This window comes from Camelus bactrianus, chromosome 2 (genome assembly GCF_048773025.1).
Source record: "Camelus bactrianus isolate YW-2024 breed Bactrian camel chromosome 2, ASM4877302v1, whole genome shotgun sequence".
Taxonomy (NCBI): domain Eukaryota; kingdom Metazoa; phylum Chordata; class Mammalia; order Artiodactyla; family Camelidae; genus Camelus; species Camelus bactrianus.
Genome location: NC_133540.1, coordinates 95,071,175 through 95,096,034, shown reverse-complemented (window position 1 = coordinate 95,096,034; position 24,860 = coordinate 95,071,175). Strand labels below are relative to the sequence as shown.

The 24,860-nt window shown below is 35.2% G+C and overlaps 1 protein-coding gene across 18 annotated transcripts in view; it reads left to right on the top strand.

Moving 5' to 3' along the window:
* MAPK10 (mitogen-activated protein kinase 10) overlaps positions 1-24,860 on the top strand; it is a 441,650-nt gene that overhangs the window by 9,807 nt on the left and 406,983 nt on the right. For 2 of the 18 annotated variants that reach the window (XM_074346830.1, XM_074346812.1), the window contains exon 2: positions 20,784-20,904. The exons of 15 other annotated variants lie outside the window; for them this stretch is intronic. The gene's annotated coding sequence lies outside the window, so the exon portion shown is untranslated. Of the gene's footprint in view, positions 1-15,515; positions 15,577-20,783; positions 20,905-24,860 lie in introns of all 18 variants that reach the window. One more of the 18 variants, XM_074346817.1, reaches the window with a different exon arrangement.

The following is a 24,860-nucleotide window of genomic DNA, read 5'->3' as shown; positions in this document are numbered from 1 at the left end:
AGATAAGAGCTGTCTTATAGTTAAAGCACAGTTACAGCCACAGTTTGGGGAATCTGACCATGTTTTTCTCAGTAGAATATGAACTCTTTGAGGGCAGTGCATCAGAAAGGCTATCGGCTCCAAGTAACAGAGTATCTGCTCAGAAGTGGCTTAAACAAAAAGGGTTCTTTTTCTCGCAAGAAACGAGGTGGTCCAGGCTGGGTCACTGCGGTTCTGTTTGCTTTCCTCTTACAATCACAAGGTGATGCTGTAACTCCAGATACCTGGTCCTCTTTCAAGGCCAGAGGAAGGATGGAAATGTGTGGGGCCAGCCTTGGCTGTTCCATATATGTATGTATACACACACACACACACATACAAAATTAAAAGCTTCTCCCAAAAGGCTTTGCTTCAGTATTCTTTCACCTGCGTATTATTGGCCAGAATTGTGTCCTCCTAAACTACAAGGAAAGCAGGGAAGCAAGTACTTAGCTCTTCTAGCCTCAAGAGAAGACAAGCATAGGAAACAGAGTTTGGAAATGGATGTGGGTTTATTAAGGCAATCATCAGTGTCTGCTCCTTCAGTATCCCTAGCATGGGAGTACTACAGGCAGAGTCAAGATTCAGCGAGTGGTGAGAGTAAGTCACATGGATATAGTAACAATGAGTATTTCCGTGCATCTTTACATAACAAGCAAGGACTTTATGGGCTATTTCAATTTAAAACAAATTTTAAATGAATTATTTGTATTTTAATAATGCAATATTTTTATAAAATAATATATTTTTATATCACATCAACAATTGTATTAATAACGTGTTCAACTATAACCATAGTAGTAAAATCAAAATATAAATAAAAGTTATCAATTAAAATGCAAAAACCTTATAAAAGCTTAAATTTTATTTAGTGTCCTTTTTTTCTCATTTACTATAGAAAATTTCCTGTCAAATTACTAGTATTTCAGGGTTCATTTGTTTAGTTCCCAGTTTCTGTTTGATGGTCATCAGTGCAGGCCGCTGCCTCTTTCTTCCCATACTGTTGTATAAGTGGTTTTTTTTTTTTTTTTAAGATGACAGACAGTTATTTCGGTTTGCTCTAGTTATAGGTTAAGCCAAGTAAGATGTAATAGCTTTAAGGCACAAGAGACCTGTTTTGGAGGAGAAAACAGAGAGCCAGGATAGTTAATTTGATATGATCATGAGTGCATAGTTTTGGTAAAATAAAGATGTTGATAATATTTGCATTATTGGTGCAAAAACTGTTGTTTAATTTTGTCTGTTTAATACTACTATTGTTATCATTCTCTGAAAATCATATATTTATATTAGTAATATGGCATCTAGCCCTTGAAAATAATATAATTTTATAACGTACTTCTAACAATGTAAAGAAATATATACTAGCCATTTTACCTTGGACATTTAAGTTTCTTATTCCCTAAAGGGATTGTTTTTGACTTTGAAAGAGCTAGAGATTACTTTTGGCTTATCTTTTCTATTTTTTTTTTCATAAATGGATTTGATGTTTGTTACTACTTTCATTTCACAGATGATAAATATTTGTTGTACTTTTGAAAACAAAGAGAAAAACCTGTACATTTATTATGATGCTCCTGACAATTCTTATTATTCTTGGCAGCTGATTAATAATATTTTAACAGAAAATAAATCTTTTGGGGGCATGAGTTCTGCAAATCATCTTATCCACCTGCCACTTCAGTGTTTGAAGAATGGCTTATCATGTTTTCCTAATTTCTAGAAACGTATCCATGCCAACTAATAACATACGAGAACATTCAGCTCAACTGTTATGTTGTTCTTTTATTCCTATTAATAATGTTTTTAAAAATTAATAGTCTCTTGAAAGATACATGGATATAGATTATATAAAGAATTCTAAATTCTTAAATCTCATCTTCACTGAAAAAGCACACATATGCACGATGACAATGCACAATGATAACTCAGAGAAAGATAAGTTGGCTATGTAAAACTGAACAGGAGTGAACATACAACTTTGTTCAACAGAACACCCATTTGGGGGATTTGATGTGACTGAAATATCATTAGTGGAGTTTTGATAAACTGCTTACTGTTTTTCTTTGTTTTATTTTCTTGCTTGTGAATACACATAATTTTCATGGAAGAATCTTGATTTAATTTTCTTAGCTGATATAATCTATATTTGACAGTTTTTATCATATTTTTGATAGCACATTATTATTTTTAAGTTTTAGAAAGTTGGAAGGGGCAGATGCCTTCTCTGCTTATAATAGTTATTCAATACATGTTTAATTTCTTCTAATGATTTTGCATATGTTGACATTTTTTCCTTTTCTATTTTGAGGCATGCAGCTGCTCTTCCCCTTTCTTTCTGTAGTCTTTTATTTGAGACAAGAGTATGTCCATATACCTTAAGAAATTCGAACAGACATAGTGCCATGACTTCTGACTGTCTGCTAGGTCACCTCTCTATGTCAAAGTATTTTTTTTTTCTCACTTAAAATAAAAGAACGGGGCCAAAGAATTTCATATATACTCCAAAAATAATGTGAATTGGAACAGAAAACTGTTCATTCAAATACCATTGACCGTAGAATAGTGATTTTCCTATGAACATAGAATAGGCTTTGCTCTTGGGAAGAATCTTGGAAGGGCCATAGAGAAATGCACATGCTCCTTTGATTTCACAGCTCCAGGCCAAATAGCTTGGCTGAGAAGCAGTCTGAAGAGGAGTATTCCTGAGTTAACTTGGTGGATAGATGTTATGTGCTACATTTTCCTTCCTCTCCTCTGCCAAGTCCCCATTCTGAGCTCCACTCAAAGAAATACGTTTCCAACTGAGCTGTCCAGGTTGCATCGGGCTGGGGGATGGGAAATAGATGGAAGAAAGAAAGGTAGATTTGTTTAATCATTTACACAATTCTAAGCCCCTTAGCTTCCCATTAAAATCTTGTTGAAAAAAACTTGGTTTCATTGTGTTTACTTAAGCCTTTAGCATTTGTTTTATGTTCTTTGACTCTACCAAGAATGACCTTTTTAAGAAAAGAAATTAAAATTTTTGATAGAACAGCATATTATTGAAATTTTATGTAATTACTATTTCGCAGTCTGGAAAATACTATAAAGTTTAGCCAATTTAAAACTGATTTATTTTTATACAGGGGATATTGTTAGGTTTCATTATGACTTTGTTTCTAAACATACTATTTGTTAAAGTACAAGTTTTCATTGAGATGGCTAAACTAGTAACTTTGAAAAACATTCTAAAAACATAGTGTATACTTGATTTTAAAAATATTTTTCTTTTACTGTACCTGAGAACTGAAAAACTTTAAAAAATTGTTAAATAATTGTTTAATAGTTGTTAAATAATTACCGTAGCAGTCAGTAGCTTTAATAGAGATGTAATCTCTCTGCACTTAAATTTTCTCATTTGTTAAGTGATGAGTATTTCTAAGATGGCTAGATTTTAACTAACATTAAGTTTTATTTCAAAATATTGTGTGATATAAAGCAAGAAATAGAACAGTGCTTATGGGAAATATGAGGAAATATATACATATGTGTACATATCTAGATTTGCTTGTATTTATATAAACGAATACTAAGAGGATTCATGCTGTTACAAATGGTTACCTATAGGAGACAGAGACAAATGGACTGAATGTGGACAGCAGCGGGAGCAAGACTTCTGACTGTATACATTTGGACATCTTTTTGCTTTTTGAAACGTAAAATTATGTAATCAGGGGAAAAGAAAGGCACATGCAGAGAACCTTAAACAGAGATACCCACAGAAAGAAAATAGAGATGTGGGGGAGGAAGTAGAGATGGGGAAGATTCTTGCTGATGGCTTTTGTTTTCACTGAGAAAGAGTGAGATAATATGTTGCTCCAACGTATTGCTGTAGTAGTGACATGAATTTGGTATCTTTATTCCTTTTCTTTGCAGTATACCTTGTTAAATTAAAGATACATTGTTACTGGTACAAGATAATGGGGGGTTGGTAAATTCTAAGTTAGATTTGTATTTTCTGAACAAATGTTTTAAGATTGCAAGATATTTATAAATTTTAAAATAGTTATTAAGAATAACAGTGTCATTCTTCTTTCACTTGCTTTCAGTGTTTTTTAGAAGTAACTTCATTGTTCCTCTATTATGGGTGCTTTTATATATGTAATGATAGTGTTGGTAATCTGTCATTATCTAGTAAAGCTATTTTTTCTTGTTTGCTTATAATTAAATTTGAAATAGCTTTTCCATTAGGAATCTGGATCTTCAGCATTTTCTGTCTGAAATACTTCATTATGTTGCAAGATGGAACTTGATATGCAAGATGTCAATCAAGAAGAAAGTTCTCTTTTTGTTTATTCTTTCCTTCATGAATATTTTTCCTTCTTTTCATTCATTCAAACAAAATTTACTGAGAGACAACTCTTATAAACTGCGTATTACTAGACATTTCTAAAATATAAGGAACAATGACTAAGCTAAAAATAGTCTGATTTAAATGTTCGCAATCATTTTAACATTTAAAACTAAATATAATTCAAATAGTTCTGTAGGTCTCTTAAGAGAACAACAAAACCCAAAAACCAACAACAAACACACAAAAAACTATTTTACTGGCCTTTATTCCCCATGTGAGGTTATCTCTCCACAGAGGCAACTAATTCCGACTTTCCCAGCTCTCCCTTCTGACATTAACCTTCATGTTTCTAAGTAACATCCCTGGGCTGCTGTTGGAAGCAGCATCATAAGTTGGTCAAGAACTGCTAGGATTCAAATCCCAACTCTTCCACTCACTGTTTCTGTTCACCTCGAGCAGTGTTTCTTAACAGGCACAATTGGCATTTTGTGCCAGATATTTTTTTGTTGTTGTGGGGAGTCATACTGTGCATTATAGAATATGTAGCAGTGTCTCTGACCTCTACTCATTAGATGCCAGTCGCGCCGACCCACCTCACGTATAACAACTAAAAATCTTTCCAGGCATAGCCAAATGCCCCCCAAAGGGACAAAATCACCCCCAGTTGAGAACCACTCATCTTGGGGAAGTTAACTACGTTTTCTGTGACTTTGTTGCCTCATCAGGAATTTGGAATTTATAATTGTACTAACTAAATATTGTATTGACTATACTGGGTCAGAGCAATAAGGCAAGAAAATAAATAAAAGGCATATAGAACAGAAAGGAAGAAATAAAACTCATTTTCAGATGATATTATTGTCTCCTCTACAATACAAAAAGTCACAAAAAAATCTACTAAAATTAATGAGTGTATTTAACTGGGTCACAGGATACAAAATCAGTTATATTTCCATATACTTGGCAAGGAGCAATTAGAAATTGAAACATTAAAAATATCATAACAGCATCAATATATGAATATTATGGGATATATCTAAGAAATGTGTAAGATTTATACACTGAAAACTATAAAACATTGGTGCGAGAAAGGAAAGACCTAATAAATGGAGAGATATGCATGTTCATAGATTAAAAGACTTGCCCTTCAGAAGACACTGTTGTAGAAAAGTGAAGACAGATTAGGAGAAAATATTTTTATAAAAACACATCTGATTAAGAATTTGAATCCAGAATATATAAAGAACTCTCAAACTCAATAAAAAAGAAAACAAACAACTTTTTTAAATGAGCAGAAGTTTTAAACAAACATTTCACGAAGGAAGATATCCAGGAGGCAAATAAGCACGTAATTATTAATGAACTATGAACAAATAATTCATTGATAAATGAACAATTAACATAATGAATAAATAACATAATTATTCATTAGGAAATGCAAACCCAAACTAAAATGAGATATCATTATATATCTACCAGAATGGCTGAATTTAAAATGTTTGACCCTACCAATTAGTGGTAAGGATGCAGATCACTGGAACTTCCACACTTCACTAGTGGGAATGCAACATGGTACAACTGTGTTGGAAAACAACTTGGCACTTTATTATAAAGTCAGACCCCTCTTCATGGAGATGAGACCTGTATAACTGAATAAGGCCTCATGCTCAGAAAAGCCCCACACTTGATTTAATGTTCTACTGTTGCTGTCTTGAAATTCTTAATAATTTTATCTCTGAACTTGTGTTTTATAATTAAAGTCTGTTGGAACACTGGAACACGTGCGGTATATCTGCCAGTACTTGCTGCCCCATTCACATATAGTGTTCAAGATGCCCCATAAACACATAATTCCTGTGGACACATGGTACATGAGAGTATGGCGAGACTCAAATGTAGTCAGTACAAGTAAGTTACATCTACGACTAGGTGGGGACAGACAACCTCTAGAAGCCACATTTTCTGTTTGAACCAGGATTGTTTCTAATGCAGAAAGAAGACAGTGGCATTCTGAGAAACACAATTATTGTCTGTAGTATTAGTAAAACGCTTTTGGCGGAAGTGACAATACCAATAAACCAAAAGCAGAGTGTTGGCAAAATGTATGCATATCAAGACTTGACATAAACAATGAGTTAGTTTTATGTATTGGTTCCACTGTTTTGGTAAGAACAAAATATATATGCGTGTATGAGCTGCAAAATACAAATCGAATAATTTTGGTGGTTTCTGAATTAAATGTCATATTTGCGTTTAAAATGGCATTGTACAATATAAAGATAAATGTTGAAAATCAGACTAATTTAAATTTTCAAATTTTCTTTCTTTAGAAAATATTAAATAGCAAATAAGAAAAACATAGCAAGGTGAAAGACTGAGGAAGATAGGAAAAAGCTTTATATTTTAGTATTTTTAGTGACACTTTTTTCTTGCCTTTTACACGAGGGGCCTGACACATTATATAGTTGACCATGTAAAAGTTAAACAGTCAAATTCCAAACACTTAGAAATATACAGATTTAATTATGCATTTACTATATGGCCGAGAAATCATTTGTTGGGCTTCAATGGAGGGTTATCAGGAGATACCCAACCAGATATCCCAGAATGCTACAGACAGTGTTCTTGGAGCTAAGGAGAACAGGTTAATTCTCTTCATTTAAAATACAGATTTTTAATTTAATTCACCTGTTTTTAGTCTCCCACTCTAGCCCTTATCTATGCTTAGTACTGCCTTACATCCAGAGTCCCTCTGGTTCAAAATTTTCAAAGAAAAAGCCTCTAGTCTTCTATTGAGTAAGGGGAGGTGGTCACCTTGCTTCATAAGGTTATTAGTGGCTGGGGGCAGAGGGGAAGAACCTGTTTCTTATTCAGACTTTTAACCAAGCCTACTATTTGTGGCTCCCGCCAAGCCTCCAATTCCTGAGGCTTTCTAAGGTTTTGCCAAATGAATAAGTTTGCTTCTTGATGTTCCCAGCTACAGGCACTTACCTTTCAGCTTCCTCTGGTCTGCTAAGACAACAACTTGATCATACACTTTCCAGATTCTCATTTGTTTTTGACAGTTCTCTCTGCTATCTTCTCTCCAGCTCTTCTTTTCTTTGAGGTTCTATATCTTTAAACATTCCTTTCCTGCCATTATTTTTGTGAGAGAGAAGGGAAAAATACATACGTGTTCTATTCACTGTTACTGAAAATAAATATTTAAAATTTGGATGTCATTGCAAAAACTTTTTTAAAAATTTATTTTATTTTCTACAGACTTCTGTCACTAAAAAAATTATTTTACTCTTTTATGTAAAACAATGCAACTTTAAAAAATGAACAGTGAATGCAGTGAAGAGAGAAGAGAACATGTAACAAGGACTATGTCCATAGGAGGAATAGAGATTACGGTGTCTTCTCGGTAGAGATCCCTACTCCCACTCACACAGTTGTGGTTATGTACACCATCAGGCAGCTGGGTATAACTGGAATCAAGTCCGTGGTAGGGGTATTCCATTAAGCATCATCTACACCTGAAACGAATCATATCTAATCCCATCTGAGCATCTGCTTATCTGAAGACCTGAACTAACCCACCAACTACCCTAGATGACCCTTGTGCCCTCCCTTCTTTGGTTTTCTCCTATTTAGTTTTTCCGACTCAGTCTGATGCCATCTACTCCCAGAAGTCTACCCTGAAACCATGCCACCAAGCTAATATAGATCAATGTTTTCAACTTAAATTCTCAAGTTATATTCTCTTTCACTCTATTTATTGCATTATAATTGAATGTTTGTTTCCAGAATCAGCACACCTTTTCTGTAAAGTTTACAGTTGGTAAATATTTTAGGCTTTCAGACCAAGAGGCAAACTCAAAGATATTATGTACACATTTATATAATAAGAGAGAAAACAAATTCTAATGATTTTTATTGACAGAATTAAAAATAAAATAACAATTGAGTACCATTTTTGTAATATAGATAAACTTATCAGAAGAGTGGAATTCTTTTGGGAGAAGATAACATTTCTCTTAATACTGGTTCAAAGTTAATGTTCTCATTTATCAAATTGATTGCAAATGTTTATCTGTAAAAATTATTCTTAGCTCACAAGCCTTACAAAAATAGGCAATGAAGTTTCCTGACCTCTGCTCTATTTGTTTAGCTCTTTGTCTCTACTATATTTTGAGATCCAGAACCTGTCCTTGGTCTTACTCATCTTTGAATTCCCAGGCAATGAACCACCTGGCACAATATAGGTGCTTAGTAACTTAAACAAAATTTTTTTCAAGCAATGAAAAGATTTAACTCTTATTTTAATGGATAATACCTTGACTTTATGTGTTACCTTTCCTTTAAGGATTTTCAGATCTCTTATCTCATATCTATTACCTAATATGCGGTAGGAAAAGGATTGATGTTATTAGTCGCATTTCACTGATAGGAGAGTGACACAGTAGTATAACGAAGACTAGAATTAAGGAACTCTGATTCTCAGCTATAGAATTTTTCAGAGGATTATAGTACATTCTCAGGTATATATATCTCTGGTCTATTCCAGGAGTTATCTTTTATCAGGAAACTCAGAGGTGTAAGTAAACCAGCATGGACTGGTATAGATAAGGAAATTACTATAGCACTTGGGTGGATAAACACTAAAAATCTGACTACAACTTAAATAACATCCCTGGAAATAATGTTCTGTACTGAGTTTTCAAGTATGAGACATCATACTTTTGAATAATATTTTTATGTATAGTATGCAATATAGGTAATTTAAAAGTGCAGTCTTAAAAAATATTTACTAAAATGAGTGTAATTATCATGAATAAATGTGGAAATAGGTGATTATTGGCCAAAATATGGTATTGTTACGGAAACGACAGGCCAGTCAAGAAACAAGCACCACTCGGAGGGCTGGAGTACTCAGATGTATTACGCCCGTGGACTCAGAGGGGCTTCTGCTCTGAAGCTCTGAGCACCTCCAAGACGTGCACATGAGGTTTTATAGGTTAAAGTACAAGCTTGGGGTATTCGGCCAATAGGCATGGAACAGCTTTAGCAGCATCATTATCACAAAAGTGGAGGCAGGGGGGCAGCAAACCAACATTCCAAAGCCAGATATATCTCTTTGAAAATCCAGCTGGCTAGCAAAAAAAACATGAACAGCAAACCAACACTAATTAACTTAGATTTACAAGTTAGTCCAGCAGAACTCAGATCAGTATTCCGATACTTAGACTTGTGAGTTATCTTGTTAGCCCAGCCCGGCTTTTCCTTCACAGTATGAGTTACTTTTATATCTGGTGAAATTAGGAAAGGAACAGGGTGTTTTCATGCTTTTGTGGCCAATAATTTCCTGAGAGACCCCACCCTAGTCTTTGTTTTCCATGGGTCCCTTATCAAATCACCACTATTATCAGGAACAGTGTTATTAACTACTGTTTAGTTCTGGTTTCTGGGGATTAAAATAGACAATAGACCTGATCCTTGGCCTTGGAAGAGAGAATAAATACAGTCAGTATAACAGTGGGTGAAGTCCATATGATCCTTGTCAGAGGAGGACAGGAAAGGGGGTGCTCCACAGGGATGTGAGTGTGTACAGATCTGTTGATAGGGAGAGGGTTGGGAAAGGCTTCCTGGAAACGGTAGCACTTACACCGCATCTTCAAGAAAGGTAATAGAGACGTGATAAAACACATGAGGAAGGGCTTGAGCAAGACCGTGAAGGTAGAAGGTGTGTGAATGATGTGTTCAGGAAACAATAAATAGACCAGTTTATCTTGAGCAGGAGTTTTATATAAGGAAGTCATTGGAATACATTTGAAGTGTTAGGAATGCGGAGAGAAAAGCCCGATAAAGGAGCTTGAAAGTTTAATGTAGGAAATGGTGAGCTGTCAAAGAAATTTAAACAGGAAGATGGGAGTGGCATAGGCAACAAGAATTGTAAGCAAGCTGAATCTTATCTGTTCCGGGGCTGAAGTGTTGAATACTGGATTGTTTTTGCTACATTAGTGTGTGCTACATAAAAATGTTACATCCATGTATTTATTTTTCACTGCACCTTGTTTCCATTAGAGTTGGTTTTTAAATAGCTAAACATAATTTTATCTCCAGTGATTCAAAAGGAAGTTGAAGACATTTCAGTGTTTCAACTATGTGTCCCATTTTTGGGTCAATTATGCTATTGTGAATGAGCTGAAGTGGCAGCTTTTAGAGATAAATCTGTGTGTTTGAGAGCATCTTTATAGTCTATCATAGTATTAGGAAATATTTATTAAACATCTTATACATTTAACATTTTTGTATCCTGTTCACACTTTTAATGTCATTACAAAGTAATAAAAATTCTGGGAATGAAAACTGTAGTTTAACATGGATTTAATTCTTCCAAGCAAAGTGAGAAATGAACTATGTGTGTAATTTGAAAATATACTCTGGATTCCATCAATAAAAATGTTGTTCTGTGCTATTAAAAAACAAAGTTGTACATAGGTGAGCCGGATTGGATGAATGTGTTGTACAGTAGGAGGCTGCCCATCTTCTCTTCTGTCCCTCCTCCTCCTGTTCTGAGTGAACGCGGTGGACCATCTGGCTGCCGCATGTGCAGCCAGCTGCCTTCTCCACAGGAGAGGGAAACGTAAGAATTCTCACAGAAGCAAATTTGTAGGCTTAGGCTTCCTCCCGCTAGTCTGGATGAGTTCTCAGGATGCCAGGTCATTAAGCACACTTTCCAGTGTGGGAGGCCCTTGAACCTCCCCCACTATCTCTGGCTTGAATAAATGCAGATTGTTCCACAAGCCTAGGCAAATACTCTATTGTGTTCTTCTTGGGAGTAGTTTGACCTTGTGTACTTGAAGAATTCCTCCAAGATAGGGCAAGACTATCTTGCCCTTCCGGAAATTCACCCTTTACAGAGATTTGTGGCCTAAATCCAACCTAAAGAATATTTCCTTCTTTCATCTCCTTAAACTGCTGGTGGGAGAGGGGAAAGGCTGCCCCCGCAGCTCCAAGCCTGCATGGGGTCATGAGACCTCTTCATTGCAGAGTGGGCAGTGGGAGAACGGGATTCATCTGGTAGCGTCTCAGCATTTCTTCATCCTCAGGCAAATGGATGTTTAACACAGCTATTTCTGATCTTCTCTCTGAGGTCAGCTAGCACTCTTTTTGAATCGTGTACTATATGTTAAGGGAGGGAAGGGTGAAAGACTGCAATAGAAGCAAGCAAAGGGCTCTGAAACCCACTGCTTTGGGAGAAGGTGACTCCTGCACTACTTCTAACAGTTGCAGCCCCTTTCCTCTTCTCTCCATGTGTTTATTTTTCAAAACGCTTTGTGCATCCAACCCCTTTTAGTGGTCAGGAGACTGCTCACCTTAAAGCTATGTGAGCAAGAAGAAGTTGGCTATGTCTATCAAATAATCAGAAAAGTTACTCCAGTCCAAAATGGGCCTACTTACCATGATGACACCATAAACATAGGGGACAAAAAATAAACAGATATTTCAGCACATAAAATCTGGTCATTTAATTGCCAGGGTACAAATAATGCTACTACCTTGAACAAATTCTCTTTTAGATACTCTGAATTTCCTCTGTTTCCTGAAATTTTCACAGTGATTTCACCTACTGATTTCAACACCTTTTTGTACCTCCCCCATATTTTATAAATGAATGAAATGCTTTTGTGAGAAATTGGAAGTTTCCTATAAGGAAACTGTAGATCAACATGCAATAGTGAATAAAATTCCCTTCTTCAGCATTAAATTTAAGCTCCACTTTTATTTTTGCAAAGCTTTCCATGACATTTATCTCCACCAGCGTATTTGCTCTCATCTCTGCACACCTGTTCCTTGCACTGTGTCCATTCAACACCTCACAGGTACTTACTAAGTGCTCCACGGATGTGACATATGCCAAGAGTTATGTCGGGGTTTTTATATGCTTGTAAGGAAGAAAGAAATAAACATAACAATACGAGGTAGTATTTGACTGGTGCCATAAGAGTGATACAAAGAAGTGAAAGTGTTTAGATGAGAGAGAGAGAGCAGTTTCGGCCGGGGGAAATCTGGGTAGGCTTTACAGAAGACGTGGCACATGAACTTGACCTTAGATGGGTAGGATTTCAACAAAAGGAATTCTAAACAAAGGAACAGTGTAATCCAAGGTAGAAATATGGGAAAGTATGTGTCATATATAGGGAATGATTTGCTATGTAGTTTAACTTACAGTATGAATGGAACTATTGCAGCAGGTAAAACTGATGAGTAGATTGGCATCTGATTGTAGAAACTTTGAGGCTAGACTAAGAAATTAAAATTTGATTCCAAAGGCATTAATTCTTAAGCTTTTTGAGCAGGATTACACAATCCTGTATAAATACAATCAAAATAGAAGGTAGAATGAATAGTCAATGCAGGAAGGATCAAATGAGGGGATTTGCCAGAGGTTAAATCATTTTAGCCTCTTTTTAGAGGAGATCATTGTAGTGATCTAAGCAGGAAGTGATAAGTGCCCAAACTAGGGTGATAAATAATTAGAATGGGGGAAAAATGAATGATTCATCATGAATTGTAAAGGAAGAAGCAGTTTATATTTAATCTAACCAATTGTCAGTTTCTGAGAGCAAAGATTGTGTCTGCATCTTGTCTCCACAGTGCCCGCTACATTGTTTGACACAGAGAAATGTTTAATGATGAATAAATATCCTCCTTTATTACCTACTATATCCACTTTCATATTGTCTGCTTTCAAATAATTGTGTCTTGCATAGACTAATTAATGTGTATATATATATATATGTATATATATGTATTTTTTTTTTCAGCACAGCTAGTCTTCTATAAGAAAAACAGACCTTAATAATATTAGAGCAGTTTTTCATTCACGGTAAATCAAAAGAGAAGCAACAATGAAGAGTCAACTCTGGAAAAGAGGGAGGTGGTTTTGGTGAATTGCTCTCTTTAAAAAAAAAAAAAAAGAAAGAGACTGAAACTGAACTCATATGCTTGAAGCACATGTGAGTCTGGTTTATTAAGGCATGGTAGAATGATTATTAGAAATACTACAGCTACTACTAATAAGCATTGTATTATTCACATTACATATAAAAAGTCATGATATACAGCAACAAATAGTCATCTAGGAAATCAAACACGACTTTAACTACAGTGTGAGAAGAATTTAATGTGCTTTGTTCTATTTCTGACACGAACTCTATACAAGCAAAAAGGCTTCATTCCTTGCACAGTTCATTAAATATACTCTATGATGTCCTGATCTTGCACAGGAAAGAATCCACTAACTGAGTGAAAAGATTTTATGGCTCTTTATTTTGAATTGAAAATAGTTTACCAAGCTTTCGACCACCAAATCAGTAAGGATTATTGCACAATTGTTGTTGGTTTTGTTTGTTTTGTTTGTTTTGTTTTGTTTTGTTTTGTTTTGTTAATACTAAGTCTATAGCTTGCTGCATCAGTTAAAAGGAGGAATGCTGATATATTACTGCTTAACTACTTCAGACCAGCTGTTAGAGAGATAAGGGTGATGGATGGTGCTTAGCTCCAAATGGTGAAATTGACCTAGTTTAAGCTACCAGACAGAACACGCAGATTTATCAACTACTCCCTAACATAAATATTTGGGAGTATATGACAAGTAAGTGCAACTGATTCTATCCAAACCTTAGAGTAAGGATTCCAGTATAAGTTGCAATAAATATTGAAAGAAGATGTGTCTTCCTTTCAAAAGCTCCCATTTGATGAAAATGAACATACTTCTATTTTAAGAGGAAAAGATTATTTTATAACATGTCCAAACTATGTGGGCACACACTAGTGGACTTTGGAAAATATTTTAAAAATCCAGCAATTGAGAGTTGCTAACAACAGGAATCTATCAAACCTAAGTCTTGGAGTAAATCATTCACATTGAAAAGTCCTGCTATTTTCTTTATATATATATATATATATATATATATTTATATATCTACTTTATATGTAAAATGGTGAATTTAATTTAGTATAATTTAATTTAGTATAGCCGAATTTTAAAACAAAATGTTTACTGTGAAACTATATGACTAATAATATCCTAAACTTAAAAACTGGTGGCTTTTATATAAGGAAAGTGAGTGGGCATGAAGGGTGAAGCATAAAATACTTGAATAGTGTAGTTTCAAAAGTTTCAAAATTAAAATGGTGTATTTTTGCCTTTCCTCTCTTTCCTTTTTCCTCAGTGGTAATCATTGCATTGCATTTTATACAAATTATCCAGAGTAGAGCAAGGGAAAGAAGAAAGAGTCCAGCGTGAAGAGAGATCCTTTGTTGGTAGCATGATCTGGTGTGATTTAATGGAGTGGTAGGACATCACAAGAAAACCAAACAGCATAAGCAAACCAAATTTGGAATAAATCTAATAATAGAGATCTCCCAGTAAGCATTTCCATCTAGATAAGATAATTTAAATATAATTTTTTAAATCCTGTGATTTTTAATAATTTTTTTAAAAGATAGGCATTATCTATTTGATAAGAGGTGCTAGTCAAGTAAGGGATAGAAAAGCAAACCTATTAGATTTGGATAAGGCTGAAGATAAACTTTTTGGGATGTCTCAACAAAAAAAGGGAAAAAATGATAGGAAAAAAGTGTTGGTTTTCATTTCACTTAGTGGCAGTCATTTGCTGTTGAAAAACTTTAATAGAAACATGGATACACAGATTTACTTTCACAGTCAGTGTGAAGCCTAATGCAATAGGCAGAGAAACTAGTCGTGACTGGGTTTATGGCAGGTTTTCAGTTCACAAAGAGCACAAGCCTGAACAAGCCAACATGAGTCACTTCATGAAGTTGTATCATAATAATATTACCATAAAGATTTCTAGGTGAATGGCCTCTGTGGACTCTAAAATATCCTGGTAAATAATCCAATATGTTATGCTAGACATTTCCTGAAAGTTTTATGTCTCACTGTAAGGCATACTCTATAATTTCCTCGGGGTACCAAGTTATACATTTAGTTGCAAAATGTCAAAAATGCATTTTGTAGCAAAAAGAAAGCAGTAAGATAAATCTTCAAAGAGGCAATGTAAATTTTTCACATTTTTCAGAATGAGAAAGTAATTCAACTTAACTGTGTTACTAAATGAGAAACTTTTTTTTTTTTTTTTTTGTGGAGGGTGTTAAAACATTGATACTGACAGGGAGGCGAAATGAAGAGGCCGACAGCATGGTTACCGGTAAGGAGTTTCGTAGTCACACTGAATGAGTCCCTGGTTTATTTTGTATCACTGGGCAAATCTTATACTAATCTTTTTTTGTTTTCATTTTCTCAACTATAAAAAAGGGGTAATAATACCAATCTGTCTCAGAGGGGTGTGGCGAGAATTAACTAAGGCCCATAAAAGGTTTTAAAGGCCAAGGATGAAAGACACCATACTAAGTACAAGCCTCATCATTAGCCCTGAAGTTGTTGGAATATAAAAACTCATTTGTTGTTGGCAAAATTCTGAAGCATCAAATAAGAATACACTTTTCTGGATTTTTGTGACTCATATTTATTAATTGATTCATAAGTGTGTTTTATTTAGGTGTTCTATATTAAATTTTTCAACCTAGGCTAATCAAAAACTGAAGGGAATACTAGTTTAAAAATGGTAATTATAGCCAGTTAGAGTTAAAAGTGTATATTTTATTTGCTTTTTGTGTCACCTCTGTGTGTCATCAATGAGCTAATCAGGTGTTTCTTTCCAAAGAATGATTAAGTCTAGAAGAGCTTCTTGGGGTTACATGAAAGAATGAAACATTTTAATTTGTTGCCACCATTTAGCATCAAGGTAAAAATGAGTCTTCTTAGAATAAAGATTCTGCCTGAGTCAGGACACAATCAAGGGAAGTATGTTTCTCTAAATGCCTGAATTTAGAAGCCAACAGGAAAAGTATACGAGAACAGTAATTTCATTTTCAGAAATATGACTCCTATTGCACCCCCCTTCCCCATGACATTGAATCTCTTGGATGCCAAATGACTAATACGAAAACAGAAAAACGTTGTGATGAATCAGTTATCTCTGTGTTTTGTAAGGGGAAAAAATATTTGTCACCTACTTTTAGATGAAACTAAATAGCATTTTGATTTCATTAAATTTCTACAGCTAGTGCTAAGTAAGTGAACAATCTTACCCTTTGAAATATCACTTCATTTATAGGTAGTTTGTAAATAATTACAACTGGAGCCAATAAGATTCTGGAGATATTATTTCCTAGTTAAATAATTTCTCAGTTGGATGAAATCTTGGATGACATAAATTAGCAATGAAACTGTCATACTTCAGAGTTCTGCTTTTCTTAGGCTTTGAAAAATGTACTGAGTTTTTAGTGATAGTCTTTCCTTAGGTCGGTTCATGGGAACAACTCATTACTGATGTTTATTTTGCCTTGGGTTGGGCTGTAAAACTACTCTACAATAATATAACTTAGGAGGCTGTTATTTTAGAATTATTATATCCTATGCTGGTTGTGGTCAAGACTCGAAAACCAGTAATATGTCTTTAAAACATTTACTATTGCTATTAAAAAAAAAAAAAGATTTAGTTTCTCTCCAGACAGAATTTCATTAATGCTCCACTTCATATAATTTTGTTACTGCTGTTAAAAACTCATCTATCCTTTACCTAGTTCTGAATGTAAACATTAACTGTCAAGGTTGATAGCCATGCAATTAACCAGCTTGATTTTGGCTAGAAGATGAATGATTCACTACTTTCTTATGTCTGATGAGTGGTCAGAACACTGTATTTAAAATGGCTCCATCCCAGAGGGAGAATCTTATGGGTTTCACTGCCCAACCCACTCAGAAAAAATAAGTCATGGAGGTTATAGCTGAGTACTGACTGAGCATAAAATTATAAAGACATTGTATAACCTGATCATCTTGCCAATGTTATAAAAATGGCTTTCATTTTTCACATTGTTAAGTTTAAAAATTTAAGGCTTTTCAGATATTAGGAGATATTGTCCAAGTTATCTTTTGGTTTAGTTATTCTTTTTGCATCTGAAGACTTGAAAGCCTCCATAATAAACAAACACCATATTTTTGCTTTGCTGGGCATCTAACTCTTTTTGCAGTCACAGATCTATACTCTGTGAAACAAAAATATTTCTCCTTTCCTGGTTTGTTATGTACTATCTCTTTTAGTTGATAGAAATAAACTGTTCTCATCTCCAGTGACTGAATCAGCAATTACTTTGCAGGTTCCTCTGCCTGAAGATTGTCTAAAAATATTTCTCTGTTTATTTCTGCTTAAAATTAGATGAGAGTAAAAGCAAGTCTTTTTATTCTTTTTGATGTATGTGTTATATTTTATTATATCAGACAATAGATGAGTATGCTTTATTAGAATATCATCTAGAATTTAGTAAAAAAATAAAAAAAGAACTAACACATTCTATGTAATACAATTCAACAAAGGTGTATTCAGAATGTTTTATCTGGAGAGGAGGAGGGGTAAGTAAAAGCTCTTTGTCCTTATGGAACTTGACATGCTTCTGAGATAGAGCAGGAGGTGTTTGGTCAGTTTGATAAAATGACCAGATATAATGCAAGAGACTGTAGAATGCTATGGCCCAAACACACTGAGCAGAATATAATTTTAGTAGCCAGAATGATCTTGTGGGATCTTCAAATTAAACTTTTATTTTATTGATGAAATTCTGGATATTATAAGGCATGATGTGATTAGTAATACATTTGTATCTAGTCAAATTATCACAGTCTTGATTTTTTATGACCTCTAGGGGTGAAAGGATAATTCATAGATGATCCTCATCCTTAATTTAGTTAATAGTTTCTAAATTTTCTCTTACCAAACTTCTTAAACTTTTAATGAGTAAAATTTAAATGTTTTTCCCCCTATGTGATAGTTCATTATTTTCATTTAAATAACCTATATGAAGGTAGTCAAGGAATGAAGGGTTCAAAGAATAAAGTTTATGTGATATAAAATACGGAAAATATGTAAAATACCAGCATTTGGTTGCTTAAGAATTGATTTCAGGCTGAGGCATTCATTGGCTCCTGACTTGACATAAGAAACTATTAAGCAGGTAGTCATTTATTCAGCTATGTTTAACATTCTGCGTAGCATTTAGGACTCAGAACTTAAAAACTTGTGATCCTTACTCTTAAAGAATTCAGTCTAGTGGAATAGGCAAATGCATGAGGAAACAAATTGAATACACAGAAAGAAGTGCTCTGGTAGATGCTGGGAACGTCAGGGATGGCTTCACAGAGGAGCTGAACTCTTGATACTCTTGAAGACACAATGGGAATTTGCTATATAAAGAAGAGGAGGAAAGGGCATTTCAGGCAAAGAGGACAAAATGTGCAAAGGCATCGAGTTTTAAAAAGATATATGAGAAGCTCACTGTGGTTTGGAGCTTGAGGTTGCGGTGGGGAGTGGAAGGAAATGAAATTGGAACAATACATTGGAGTTACATCTTGCAGGGCATCATACGCAGACAAAAGAACTTGGCTTTTACAGAGTAGCTAGTGGGAAATCAGGGGGAATCATTAAACAAAACAGAGGGCGTAATAATATTTGTTTGTTAGTAAGATAATCCTTGCAGGAGTGTAAAAATGGATAGTAGGAGAGACTGATGGGGGAGGTGACCGGATGGGGCACTATCATTAGCCTGGGACAGAAGTCAGAAGAGTCTGAGTTGAATTAGTGGCAGTGGAAACAGGAGATAATGGTCATGTTTTGAATATATTTCTGAAAGAAAATAGATGGGATTTGGATGTAGCTGGTTAAAAGAGGAGGGACTCCAGAATCAGTTTCTTACTTGGGAAATTTGAGGATGTTGATTCCATTAACCATAATGGGAAAGGAAGGACTATTTAAAGAGATATTATTATTTTAGTTTTTTTAATGTATTAGGTTGAATTGCCTATGGCCAAGTTGATAATTGTTTGAAAAAGCTGGTGTGGAACTTGAAGATAGGATAGAATTGGAGATACAGACTTAGGAACCATGAACATAGAAAATACTTCTAGAATGTGGATTAAATCATGTATCTATAAATATAGAAGGAAAGGCTACCAAGGATGAAACTGTGGAAAACATCAACACTTAAGACAGTGTCCCTCGTGCATTTTCAACTCATTCCTCCCTTTGAAAATATAAAAATCTCCGCTTACCTCTAACTATGGCAATTCAGATATTTCCCCTTGAAAGCCCATACTTTCTTGTTTTCTCCTCTCCTCTATTTCTTTTAAGAATTTCTAATTGAAGAAGCAGTCTGAGCAGAAGGAACTATTGAAGAAAACAGAGGGGTTCTTAGAGTAGTAGGGGGAAAATCATGACTGGATGGTGACTTAGAAGCCAAGGTCATATTAGTATCACATCCCTAATGCAAAGCCTGACCAAATCATATGAATCGAATCTGGGCGTCACCTTCCTTCATGGAACTGTGTAGAATGGATGACTTGGGTGCCTGTGCCCAGTAGAGCCATAGAAGTTTGAGTCCTTCACTTCCCTTAAGTCCCCCAGCATGCTTGGAAGTGTGCATGTAGTTTCTGCTCCCCGTTGGGGACATGGAGACTTCACCTCCACCTCCAATTACCTTTCTCTTGAACGGAGCTGAGTTAGGAGTAGAACGGATGGAAGGAGGAATCTGAACATGTATAGGAAGAGAATGGCTCTATGCCAGTAAGCAAAGCACTTTTGTTTTCCATTTTGAGTGACTCAGTGACTGCTCATGGCTCAGCTCAGACTACCTAAAGCCCTCTATTGGCTCTAGGGATTCCTTGACCCTTTGCCTTCTTTCCCAGAGGAGGGTGAACAACAAATAAAGCACCATTTAAGTGATTTATTTCAATCCTGTCTCTTGCCACACAGATACTAAACATTTACAAATGAGTCGGACAGTAGGGGTCCCCTTCCTCCTCCCATCAGCCCTTGTCTACTGCTTGGGCCAGAACTTCACTACCAAATGGATCCTGGGGAGTCTTCTCTTAAACTCTTGTCCTTTCTCTTTGAGAAAGCTGTATCTGTTAGTATCCCATTCTTGTACCAAAGGCTGTCAAATTAGCTAACACAGTTTTGTGGATGCTGGCAAAAGACATGAGACTCCTAGGTCAGGAAAAAAGGACTTTATTATACATAATGCATTGGGCGGCATGAGTTTCAAGTTTGTGTCATTTGTACCCCTACAAGTCGTAAGAGAGGTGATGTGCAGCAGCCCAGGGGAGTGCTGCACAAGCAGTGGGTTTGCATCACCATGAGGAACCTCTGAGGACCCTGAACTTAGGAACCCCCAATCAATTTTAAGGTGGCTGCAAGCAGACTTTGCCAACCTTTGCCCTGGAGGGAAAAATCTTAATTGTACTGTGCAGCAGACAAACCTGCCTCCTACTCTAAAGAGATATACTCCTTCTGTCTTCCAGGGTTGTTCTCTATACAAACATCCTTGAAAAGATAACCAAGGAAGAAAAAAAAGAAGTAAATTCCTTTGCTTGCATGATATGCAGAAATGTGAGCAATCCCTGGAGAACTATTTCCCAACAAGTAGGTTCTAACTATTCTTTTCTTCCTCCCTCTCTTAAACCCTCCCTTTTTGTATTTTCTCCTCTTTATTTGCTTTTAAGATACAATTTGATCCATAAAATTATTTTTTAATAATAGGTATCCTGTAATGACAAAATTCAGTAGAAATAAAAATCTGTCTTTAAATTTATGAAAATAAAATTCAGGCCCAAACTGTTATGGCGGCAAAGAGTGGCAAGAGAATATTTGGGAAATATTTTTTTAATTCTATTTTTTGAAGTAGATACTTTATGAACTTTAATAAAAATACAAAATCAGGAATAATCTTTTTGACAAAATTTCACACACTGTTTATGATACTAACTTAATTACAATCACACATTGAGTAGAAGTTATTTCTAAAATCACAGCACTAATAAGCTTCGTGAAATTGACAAACACTGTATGTTGTCACTTAGATGTGGAATCTAAAAAATAAAACAAACAAATGAATATAACAAATCAGAAACAGACTCACAGATATAGAGAACTACTTGTTACCAGGGAGGAGAGAGAAGGCGGAGAGGTAAGAAAGGAGTAGGGGATTGAGAGATACAAACTACTATGTATAAAATTAATAAGCTACAGGAATATATGTACAGTACAGAGAATATAGCCAATATTTTACAATAACTTTAAATGGAATATAATTATAAAAATATTGAATCACAATGTTGTACACCTGAAACTAATGTAATATTGAAAATCAACCATATTTCAATAAAAATTAATTAAATTAATAAATCAGCTTTAAAAAATGAGTGTAAATAATAGGTGTAAAAGCCTGTCACAGAGTAGATGCTCAGCAAGTGTGCTTGTTAATATTATTACTGTAGCTGATACATTTGTTGTGGTACTTTAATTCATTTCCAGTAATAAAATTCGTTTTACAAAAAATAAAAAATAAAATCACAACAAAATTATTTTATCTGTTTTTGCCTAGTTAGAAAATTCATAGGCAAAAGTAAAATAAAAATTTTTAAATTGATATTACTTCATTTAGCATATGTGATGTGGTCATTAAATAGTAGAAAACATAAATTTCTGTAAGATAATATCGGTGAAATAATTTTATTTATTGGACTAACACATGTATACATACATCATCTTTACTGTAAATATTAGAAGATAGGGGTCAAACTACACAAACTGCCACAAATCTAGATGACTGTAATACACTATGTGGATAGCATTATTGCTGTTCACTTAGTTCTTCCCCTCTGTTTCCAGACAGACAAGAGGATTGCACTTACCTGCCTCCTTGACGGGAGGTGTAGCCATGCAGCCAGCTTTGGCTTATGTACTGTGTGTAGAACTGATATATATCACTCTCAGGAGAAAATTTATTGCCAGTGTTGTGAAAGCACATGCTGATTAGGAGCTGCCATTATACCATAGCAGTCTAGAAAGTGGACCACAGAGAAAAGCACGCCTCAGAGGACTTCGTGTGAGCAAGGATTAAACTTTGTTTCTGTTAACCCCCTGACATTTGAGGTCTTGCTCTTCTTTTCACTTCTCACTGAACCTCTGCTTTATAATGATGCTACTACATCTTGTTTATTCTGAACTCTGATGCATATTGAATACTGTATCAGCATTGTAGGTCTAACACATACCCCCGCCCACCACACACATGCACAAACTGTCCACTGTCATACTTTAATGCCATTGGGTCTCACTGTAAGATCTAGACTCAGTGGTATGGACAGTAGGTCTATGTATGTGTGCTCTTGAGTCCTAAATGAACTAGTTCACTTTGGGTCCAAGCTCAGAATGTTTGTGAGAAAGATCTATCTCACATTTACATGGAGAAGTTTTTTGTCTTTAAAGCAGATGGTAAATCTACACTCCAGGCAATTGTGGTGACTTGAAAGCTATCCTTGAAAGGTACTGATATAATGCATAGCAACTTGTAGATCACTTGTGAGATTTATTTTTTTTCTGCTCGAAGTTCCAAGAGGCCTGACTTTTAGGGTGTAATGTATCTTATGTCTTTTTTTAAAATCTGCTCTTCTTTGATAGGATATAGTTTTTGAGGAAACTATTTTATTTAAATAAACTTAAATGAATTTAAAATACCATGTTATAATGCTTCTGATTATTTTTGTATCCCAAGTATTTAAAATAAAATGTTTACAAATGGAAATAATAAATACAAAGTCATTCATTCTTTTAACCAGTGTTTATTGAGTGCCTATTTTCAGCCAAAAATTGTACTAAGCACTGAGAATACAACAGAGAACAAAAAACAGGCCCAGTTCCAATTTTCATGGTCAGACACAAATAAATAAATAAAATGAATATATAGTTATAAACTGAGATTGTGATCTAAGAGAGAGAAATATAATTCTGTGAGAACATGCAGTGAAGAAAACTAACCTATACTGGAAGTCAGAAAAAATTTTCCTGATTTCCAAAATATGAATGGGAGTCAGCTGGGGAAATGGAGGATGAAGGGAGGGCATTGAAGCATGTTCTAGATGGGGAGGACAGCATGAGCAGAGGCCCTCTGACACGAGGGAGCGTGGTGCATTACACATGGCAGCAGTACAGAGAGTGAGGGAGGCCCTCTGACATGAGGGAGCATGGTGCATTACACATGGCAGGAGTACAGAGAGTGAGGGAAGAGTGGACCAGACAGTGTTAGTTTTATAGTCCTTCTAATGGAGCTCGGTCTTTATCTTAAGAGCAATGAGAACCATCAAAAGATTTTAAACCTGAGGCTTATGTGACCAGATTAAGTTTTTATAAAGAACATTCTGGTAGCAGCATGAAAAATGTGTTGCAAAGAGGCCAGGCTAGATGTAAAGGAGACCAATTGAAAGACTATCACAGTAGATCACAGAATAAAAAAGGGAAACTAGAGTAGTGGCAATGGTGGTGGAGTAAAGTGAACTACAAGAGAGATACTTTGGATTCAGTTTCTAGGACTTATGGATTGGGTGTGCTGGGTAAGGGAAGGGTTGATGTCAAGATACTGCACCTAATTCCCTGGCTTGTATAACTGGGTGGATGGTAGTGATTTCACTGAGGTTACAGTGGAAGAGAAACTGATTTGAATATGGGTGCATATAGGAAAGGATCATGAATTCATTGTGAGACTTGTAGGGTTGAAATGCCTTTTAGCTAGCCATGGGGAAATTTTAAGTAGACATTTGAGAATATATATGTGAGTGGCAGAAAATCCAAAATAACAAGGGCTTAAGAAAGAAGACTTTGCCTCCATAAAAGTTTAGTACAGAGCTGTCCAGTAGAAATACAATGTAAGTCATGTATGTAATTAAAATGTTTCTACTAACCAGTTAAAAATGTAAAAAGAAACAGTAGTAATTAATTTTATTAATGTATTTTACTCAGCCAGTGTATCCAAAATGTTATAATTGGACATGTAATCAATATAAAATTATTGAGTTATCTTACATTCTTTTTTTCATACTAAATCTTCAAAATCTGATACATATTTTGTACTTGCAGCTCAGTTTGAACTAGCCATATTTCAAATGCTCAGTAGCCACATAAGGCTAAAGAGTGCTGTATGGAACAGCACAGGTCTAGAGGTAGGAGGTCCAAAGATGATACAATATTTTACAGTCTGAGAGACCCACCTTCTTCTGCATGGCCTTCATTTACAAAGTCACTTCTTAGTCCAGAGGTGCAGTTCCATTCGTTAAGTCTGTATTTCAGCTAGCAGGGAAGAGTCAGAAAGGAAAGAGAAAAATTTATCTTTTCCCTTTAAGGTTAGTTCTCAGAAACATATATACTACTTTTATCTACATCCTCTTGGTCTGAATTTAGTCACATGACTTGAAGACCATGTACTTAACTACAAGGGAGGTTGGAAAATATAGCTTTATTTTGGGTGGCCACGTGACTAGTACAGATCAAGAGTTCTGTTGCTACAAAATCTACTGGAGTACAATCATCAGTCTTTTCCAGTG